At 50.0% G+C, this 7957-nt stretch overlaps 1 protein-coding gene across 6 annotated transcripts in view; it reads right to left on the bottom strand.

Moving 5' to 3' along the window:
* Window positions 1-3156, bottom strand: part of DAPK2 (death associated protein kinase 2) — a 101917-nt gene extending 98761 nt beyond the window's left edge. For 2 of the 6 annotated variants that reach the window (XM_006920276.3, XM_025038890.1), the window contains exon 1: window positions 2998-3156. The gene's annotated coding sequence lies outside the window, so the exon portion shown is untranslated. Of the gene's footprint in view, window positions 1-2925 lie in introns of all 6 variants that reach the window. The other 4 variants (XM_025038892.1, XM_025038893.1, XM_025038891.1 and 1 more) reach the window with 3 other exon arrangements.
* Window positions 3157-7957: the final 4801 nt, after the last annotated feature.

Genomic DNA, 7957 nt, shown 5'->3' with positions numbered 1-7957 from the left:
AAAGAGCACAGATTCCATAGTCATAAGGGCCAAGGTTCAAATCCCGGCTCTACCACTTACTAGCAAGCACTGAGCACAGGACAACTTTGCTGAGTTTCAAACTGCTTACATGGAAAATGAGTTTAGACAAAGACTAGTATTGGTGAATGAGTATGTGGGGTAACTAGAACTCTCAAACACTGAGACAACCACTTTGGAAAACTGTTGGACAGTTTCTATGGACATACCTAAGAGAAATGCATGCAGATGTTTTCCAGATGGTCCATGTTAGAATGCTCACAGTAGCACTATTAGTAATAACTAAAAATTAGGTGGGAGATTGTGCCTGGAAGTAAAAAAAAAAGGGGGAGGTTCTAGGTGCTGACAATGCTATTTCTTGATCCGGGTGGTGGTTAGATGGGTATACAGAATATATACTTATTTTGTATGCAAAGTTTTACATAAGAAAAAGTGAATCTTATATCTACTTTATGAGAGAAATGAGATGTCACATGAAAAATGTTTTCAATAACATTTGGATGGTCCCAACAAATGCAAGTTCCTTACCTCCTGCCTATTATTGTCATAGAATCCCATAAGGGCAGGAGTTGTGACATTCTCACCTCTGTCCCCTTGTAGTAGCTTGTATACAGCAGACACTCCATAAATGATGATACCTCATCAGGTAAAAACAACTGATAACAACTTAAAGCCCTTTCCTTACATCTCTCCCCAAGATGAATTTGTATTTTACCAGTTTAGAGACATGAAACTAAAGGGAAAAAATACTGAGGTAGAATTAGAGTCACCAATTAGGCCCCATAGAAGGACCCAGAGGTAGAGGCACCTTTCTGGTCCTGAAAAGATGAAATCACAGCTACAACTTTTAGCCAGAGGCACAGGCCACCAGCTGCAGACATCCCAGGATGATGCCCCTCTTAACGCCCACATTTTCTTAATGGGCTCTCTAGAATTCACGTTCCTGCCCCTGCCCCAACAGTAGGCAACACTTCTGAGGGTTAACATATTTCCTAGAACCTCACAGAAAGGAGCCCCAAAGACCATGTAGGGGATTTTTAGATTCTGTTTCAAGAGCCACCAGTGTGAGGAAGGGGAGCCAGAGCAGTTTTCCTTTATCCATACTCTATGTTAGGGTTCCGTATAAGAATTCATTGGGAAGGGTGTCTGAAATCACTGCCATCTTGTATAATTCACTTGTTTTACAAAACAAGGAAATTGAGGTCCAGACAGTGGAAGGGACTTACTAAAAGTCACATATCTAGCCCACTCCAGCTGTTCTTCCCAGGCTTCTGTTGACAGCACCCCCAACCCTCCAATGGTGGCACCAGGGTTGAGGAAGTCAGTGGCCTCCTGAGGGACAACCTAGGAGGAGGCCTCCAGGGCTGGAGGATAACCCCACAGGGGAATCTCAACCCTACTAGGCCCTCTCTCCCACTGGCCCCAGCTCACTCTGCTGAATGCTTGGAGACCCTCATCACACCTCACCTAGTGTAAGTCAGTGAAATGGGACCATTGCAAAGGAGCAGGTATGATTGTCCCCTTACACCTTCCACCCCACCCCTGCAATTTGGAATCATCACAGGATGAGGAGGCTGCCAGCAGAAGGGAGGGGGCCCTGGCATTACAGAGCCCCTCCAGGCATTTGAAGTTTTGACCCACTCCAATCTCTGATAAGGAAGCTGGGGCTCAGAAAAGATTAGCCACTTGCCTAAATTGACATGAGAAAACTCCATCTTTCTGGGGATGGGCCAGCTCCACTGGGCAGCCTGATTGTTCACCCCGACATCTAACAACTAGGGAGACTTCAAGGAGGTATCAGGGTCAGTTCAGGTCTCATTCTTGCCAGCTGGAACTTGCCCCAGACCAGCACACACCACATCCACCCACTCTTGTGCCCCCTGCCCAAGCCTCTCACAAAGCTGCTGAATTATTAGTGGGGCCACTTTAGGTGTTAAAAACATATCCTGGAAGATGAGTGGTTTAAGAATAGGACTCCGAAAGTTTTTGTGAAGGAGCCAAGGCACCAGCACCCCTCAGTCACCAAGACTCTCCCAGGAATATCTTACACAGAAGCACTTGGGAAATAAGCGTCAGAAACTACAGCAGCCCCCAGTTGCCCTCCATTGGATTCTAAAGTACAAGGTATCAGGGGCTGTGCTCTCACTCTACCCGTCCCCAGTGACCTTCCCACCTGCCTCTAGGCAGCCAGTGATGGCCCCCTTCTTCCAGTGTACACCCCTAATCTACCGCTACCTGTGTGACCTCCATGCTCATCTCTCTGGGCCTCATTGACTCCTTCATAAAGTGGGAATCCTAATTTCCACCTCGTGGAATTACAGCGAGGATTTGCCAGACCATACATACCATAAGACAACCACAATACCCAGCCCAGAGTTGGAATCACCAATACTCTTCTATGCCTTTCTACCGTAGCCTACACAGACCTACTGGCTGCCCCCATGCCCACACTAGCTCTGCCCCAGGCTACACTCCTGATGATGAGGTTCACGGCTTCATTCTGCCATGTAGGAAGCTGCCTGTGCACGGGAACAGCCTCCTATTATCACCTCTTGCAGCAAGCGGGGAGACGGAGGTATACGAGACGACTGATGCCAAGACCTAGCTCCCCTCCTCCCAGAAATCTAGGGCGCTCTCCTCCGCCAAGGGACCCTAACTCGATGGAAGACTGTCTCCCATCTCCTCCCATGGTACCAGGCCTCTGCCCGCCGCCCCTTCCCTCCGGTCAAAGTGCCAGGCTTCAGAGCGCGCCCTGGGGACGCGGCGGGCAGGTCCTGACGGTCCAGTGCCGGCCACAGCGCTCAAGGCCATGGCGGGCCATACCCGGGGGCGGCGTCAGGGACCGAGGTGGCTGCATTTGAGAACACGAGAGTGCGCCCCGGGGCAATTTGCCGCCGCCAGCCTCACCCCTGGGAGGCCGCTGCGGTCGGGCCGCGTGCTGCGTCCCGCCCGTCGAGCTCGCACACCGGCGCTACTCACGGCGGAAGGCTGCGCTGCGGCTGGCGTGGGGGACACGGGAGTCACGGGGGCGCAGCGGGGCGCGCGGCGATCCGCTCGGCTCTCCTCCCTGCGCGCCGGGTGCCCTCCCACTCGCCCGCGGAGCCACGGAGGAGCCGAGGGGGCGGAGCGGCCAGCCCTGTCCCAGGCGCCGGCTGGAGGCGCGCCCGGCTACCCGGGACAGGGCTCGGGGCGCCCCCTGCTGGGAACCCCCGGGACAGCCCTGGGAGGAGGGCCCGGAGCCTCCTTGCCAGGTCCCGGCGTTTACCTCCAGAGACCTGGCAAGACTCCCCCAGCGTCCTTACCCTCTCTGCCACTCGTGTGTTGGGTGGCCTTGGGCAAGTCAGCTAACCTCTCCAAGCTTTGTCTGGAAATTGATTTAAATGAGCTAAAATATGTGACATAGCCGGGTACAATCACTCGGAAAATGGTATTTCCTTGCCCCACCCCAGTCCCATCACACACCGTAAGATAGGAAACCCCACTAGGGAAAAGGCCCTTTCCTCCTTGTCACTCAGCATGCTCACCGCACAGACTCTTCTGGGAACCTCACCACCCACATTTTACGGCGCGGTGGGGAGTGTGACGGGGACAGACACTATCTGCCTCACCACCACCCCTCAGCTTGGGAGCGGCCTGGCTTCGCTTGGCCTCTGTGCCCTCGGCCTTGGCATGGTTGGTGAGTGAAGTCCCGCATCACCATCAAGCCTTCCCTAACAAAGGACTTGAGTGAGAGTGGATTCCCCCTCTCCTCCTTACCCCAAAATCTCAGGAGGAAAAAAGGAATGAGAGGGTGGGGGAGGAAGGAAGCAGAAACAGAACTTCAGCCAAGTTCAGTTTTCTTACTTCAAGGCAAGAGGCTGTTTAGTGAAAGAAAATGGAAGCCTCTTCCCAGAGCTTCCATTCCCAAGTCACCCAGCGAGCTTCTCAAGACAGTCCTAGAGGAAAGAGCATTAGATTTAGAGTCCTGCCGTTGGGGTCACAGCCCTGCTCTGCCATTCCTTGTGTATGGTCTTGGGCATGGCACTTGAGCTTTTCCTTCATTAATAAAGTGGGGGAAACACGCCTTCAGACAGCATCTAATGGAGCTATTATGAGGCTAAAATGAGAGAGTGTGTAAGATGCACCTAGAGGACCAATTCCAGAGTAAGCCCTTTAGCCTTTCCCACACGAGTACTGACAAGTACAGATGAACCTTGCCTTCCAGCTAACCAGTATGTCAGGGCCTGGGACAGCCTAGGGAAAGGTCCCAGAACTTCCCTGTTTATAAACTACAATATCTCAGGACAGTGCAGGCTCTAAGCTTCCTGTCCCAAGAGCACTGTGCTACTTGGAGTAACTATCCAAGACCAGAGGTGGCTTCCGAAGTCAGCAGGTAGAGGGGAACATCTGCTGAGGCTTCACCAGTGCAGGAAGGCCTTTCACCCTCAGACCACCCTCAATCCCCTCACACCCATTTCCAGTTATCTATTAATGTGTAACAAACCACCCTTGGTATCTTGAAACAACATTCTTGTTAGGCTCACAAATTCTGAGGTCAGAAATTCAGATAATACACAGCACATGTGGCTTATCTCTGCTCCACAATTTCTGGGGCTTCGACTGGGAAGACTTGAGTGGCTGGAGGATGAAATATTCTGGAGGCTTCTTCATGCAATGGTCAGTGCCTAGGATGTGATGAAGCCAAGGCCAGGCTCAGCGGACACTGCTGGAGCACCTACATGTAGCCACTCTCTCCATTCCCCTCTGAGCCTCAAGATGAATACATAACTTGCAGCAACAATATCACCTTGCATGAAGCAAAACAGATATTTTTGGAGTTGGTACTTGGAAAAATATAGAGAACATTGCAATTGAAAAGGTCATTGTCAATCATCCCATCCAGCCTGGTTATTTTTCAGATGAGGAAACTGAAGCTCAAAGAAGAGAAATTACTTGTTCAAGGTCACATAGCTAGTGAGAGGCAGAGCTAGGAATAGAACCAGGCCTCCTCCAGATTCACAATTTGGTGCTCCTTCCACTGTATCTGCCAAATGCAATTGCCTATAGAAGTACCATCTGGAAATGCATTTATGCTTAAGATTGAATGAGTTTATTACCTAAGAGCAGTGACAGGACACTGAGCACTGAACAGGAGACCAAGGCAGCTGTGGGCAGAGAAGGAGAGGCCCTGAGTGTGGTGGCGACAAGGACGCCTACTCCAGAACAAAGCCAGGAGAAGGTCCAGTTATTAAGAGCTAAGAATTATGTAACTCTTCTAGTTCCTGCCTGATTTCCACAGTTGACCAAATAGAGCCTAAATGCCTCACCCTCGCAGTTAAGGCTCCAACCTGCATGTCCCCGCTACACAAGCACATCCTCTGCCCTCTTGTGCATGCACATCTAGCTCTTTTGCCAGGTTGGATTATTGGCTGTATCTGCCTCTATGCCTTTGATAAAGCCATTCTACCATCACATCTCTCAACCCATCCCACAAAATCCTATCAAAGGGCCTTCAAAGTATCATATCTTCCATGGAAACTTCCCTGATCTGCCCTCTAGATGGCTTTCTCCCCTGAGGACTACCACTCTTGGTTTGTACCTAATTGGCATTCTTTTTCTATTCTAGTTATGATTAGTGTCCACTTCCGTTTTCCTCAAGGACAAGAACAATGTGTTATTCTTCTTTGTACCCATGCAGTGCCTGATATCCCAAACCTAATAAAGTTTGTTAAATTGAATTACTAGAATGTAAACTCCACAAGGTAAGGGACCATAATTGTCTTATTTCCTATTGTTCTCCAAGGGTGCCCAAGTGCCTGGCACTTAGTAATCTCGTGTTGAATGGAGAGATATATAATTAATTTTAATAGCCGCCACATATTACATTTCACCTAGCACATGCCATCTCAAAGCCAGGAGCTTTACTTCAAGGTCAATATTGTTATCCTCTTTTACAGAAGAGGTAACTGAGGCTTAGGAAGTTGACTTGCCCAAGCTCACCCAACCTGTAAGTGGCTGAATCATGATGTGAATCTTGCCTACCCATCTCCAAAGCTCAAGCTCTTTCTGTTTCCCCCCAGTGCCTGCCCTCAATTGAAACTTACAAGTGTTCTAAAATGATATGAGTATAAGGATTCTCAGCTCTGGCTGTCCAACAGAATTGCCCTGGGAGTGTTTAAAAATCCCTATGCTCAGACTGCACCTCACACCAATTACATCAGAATCTCTGGGAATGGGGTCTGGGCAGCAGTAATGGTTAAAACTCCTGGGTAATTTCAATATACAGGATTGGAACCAGTTTGTTCATGTCACGGAGACCTGAGGAAACGAAGGCATCCTCCATCAACCCACCAATGTGCAAACACATCTGAGCACCTGCTTTGTGCAAGACACTCCAAGGGACTGTGAGATAGGTAAGTTACAGGAACTAGAAGCTTCCACAGGATGAGAAGACAAGCCCACGGGAAAGATGTAACCATGGCAGGCACTAAATTTCATCGAAAGTGGTGATATCCTAAAGCGTACTTTGGTGCCTGGGAAGTTTACAGAGCTCAACAACCTGTTGACAAGGAGGGAGGGCCTGGATGAAGCTGCTGCATGTGTCGGCCCAGGCAGCTGGCACTAGGGTTGGCCTAAAGGATGCATAGTGTGAGGGCTAAATGTGGGGACTCGGATGCCAGGTGCTTGAGTATGGATCCAAGCACACAACTTACTGTATGATCTAGGGCAAGCTTCTTGATCTCTCTGTGCCTCATTATCCCCATTGGTTAAATGGAACTAAAAATAGCATTTATCTCATAAGTTATTATAAACATTCAATTAGTTCTGGATATGTGTAAAGGACTTAGTGTCTGGCACATGATAAAGTGCTCAATGAATATTAGTTATGTTTATTATTCCTTAAATGTCTGGTGTGAGCTCCTCTAGAGGAGGAAATGGATCTCACCCATCTTTGTATCCCACCCATCTCCAGCCTGGCCCAGAGCAGGTTCTTAGCAAGTATCAAATGAAGCCTGGAATGCAGGCTTCTTGTTAATGGGTCCAGTGCTGAATTCTTTCTTAGGCTATCAGGGCAGGCCAGGAGAGGAGATTGGTGGATCCTTCCTAGCTGACTCACCCCTTCGGAGGAAGGCAAGCAAGAAGCCTCCTCCTCCCAAAGGTGGCCTGGTGGCCTGTCTTCTCAGCCATTCCTGGCCCTGCCCACCCTACCTTGTGCCCTCTGATCTCCCACACCCAGCCAGGCGGGATCAGGGGTGTGGAGCAGGCCTGGCGCCCTTCCTGCTTCCTCCCTGAAGAGGTCAGCAGCTCTAATCTCTAGCCCTCTAGCCTGCTAGACTCAGCAAGGCCTTTACCCTACCACAGGGATGGGGCAGGGAAGGGGAGGAAAAAAGAAAGGGGCTGGGGCATGGGAGGCCTTGCCTTTCCCTGGAAGCTCTGGAGAGTGGGGATTCCTGGAACTATGTGCACTCTCCTGGGTACTTCCTGGAGCCAGATGCTGGCTCAGTGCCTGGAAGTGTCAGGTCTACTCCATCAGGCATCATGTGGGCATGTGGGGAAGAAGAGGCTTGATTCAAACTTGAAAGAAAAGGACCAGGAGAGTAGGAGATGGGGAGAGGGAAGGAGAACACAATAGGTGGAAGCAGCTGTGTGTACAAAAGCCTGGGGGTGTGAAACCACTTGCCATTTATTGCCTTGACTCCCACTTGAGCCAGGATTGGAGTCACACTCTGGGATCAGGACCCAGGCATATGCTGTCACCTTCTATGTGGAGCAGAGGTTGGTGACACAGGCACGGGATGCTTGGCCAGGGCCCCTAAACTATGCCCACCTTTAGGGCTACAAATTCTACTAAAGTACTTCTCTAGGCTCAGGAATCAGATAGGACTATTTGTATTTCTATTTTCAGCCACTTTCTGGACAAGTCACTTCCCCTGTCTGAGCTGCAGTTGCCTCATCTGTA

Source organism: Pteropus alecto, unplaced genomic scaffold (assembly GCF_000325575.1).
Source record: "Pteropus alecto unplaced genomic scaffold, ASM32557v1 scaffold86, whole genome shotgun sequence".
In the NCBI taxonomy this organism is placed as follows: Eukaryota; Metazoa; Chordata; class Mammalia; order Chiroptera; family Pteropodidae; genus Pteropus; species Pteropus alecto.
This window is presented reverse-complemented; position numbering and strand designations above follow the sequence as displayed.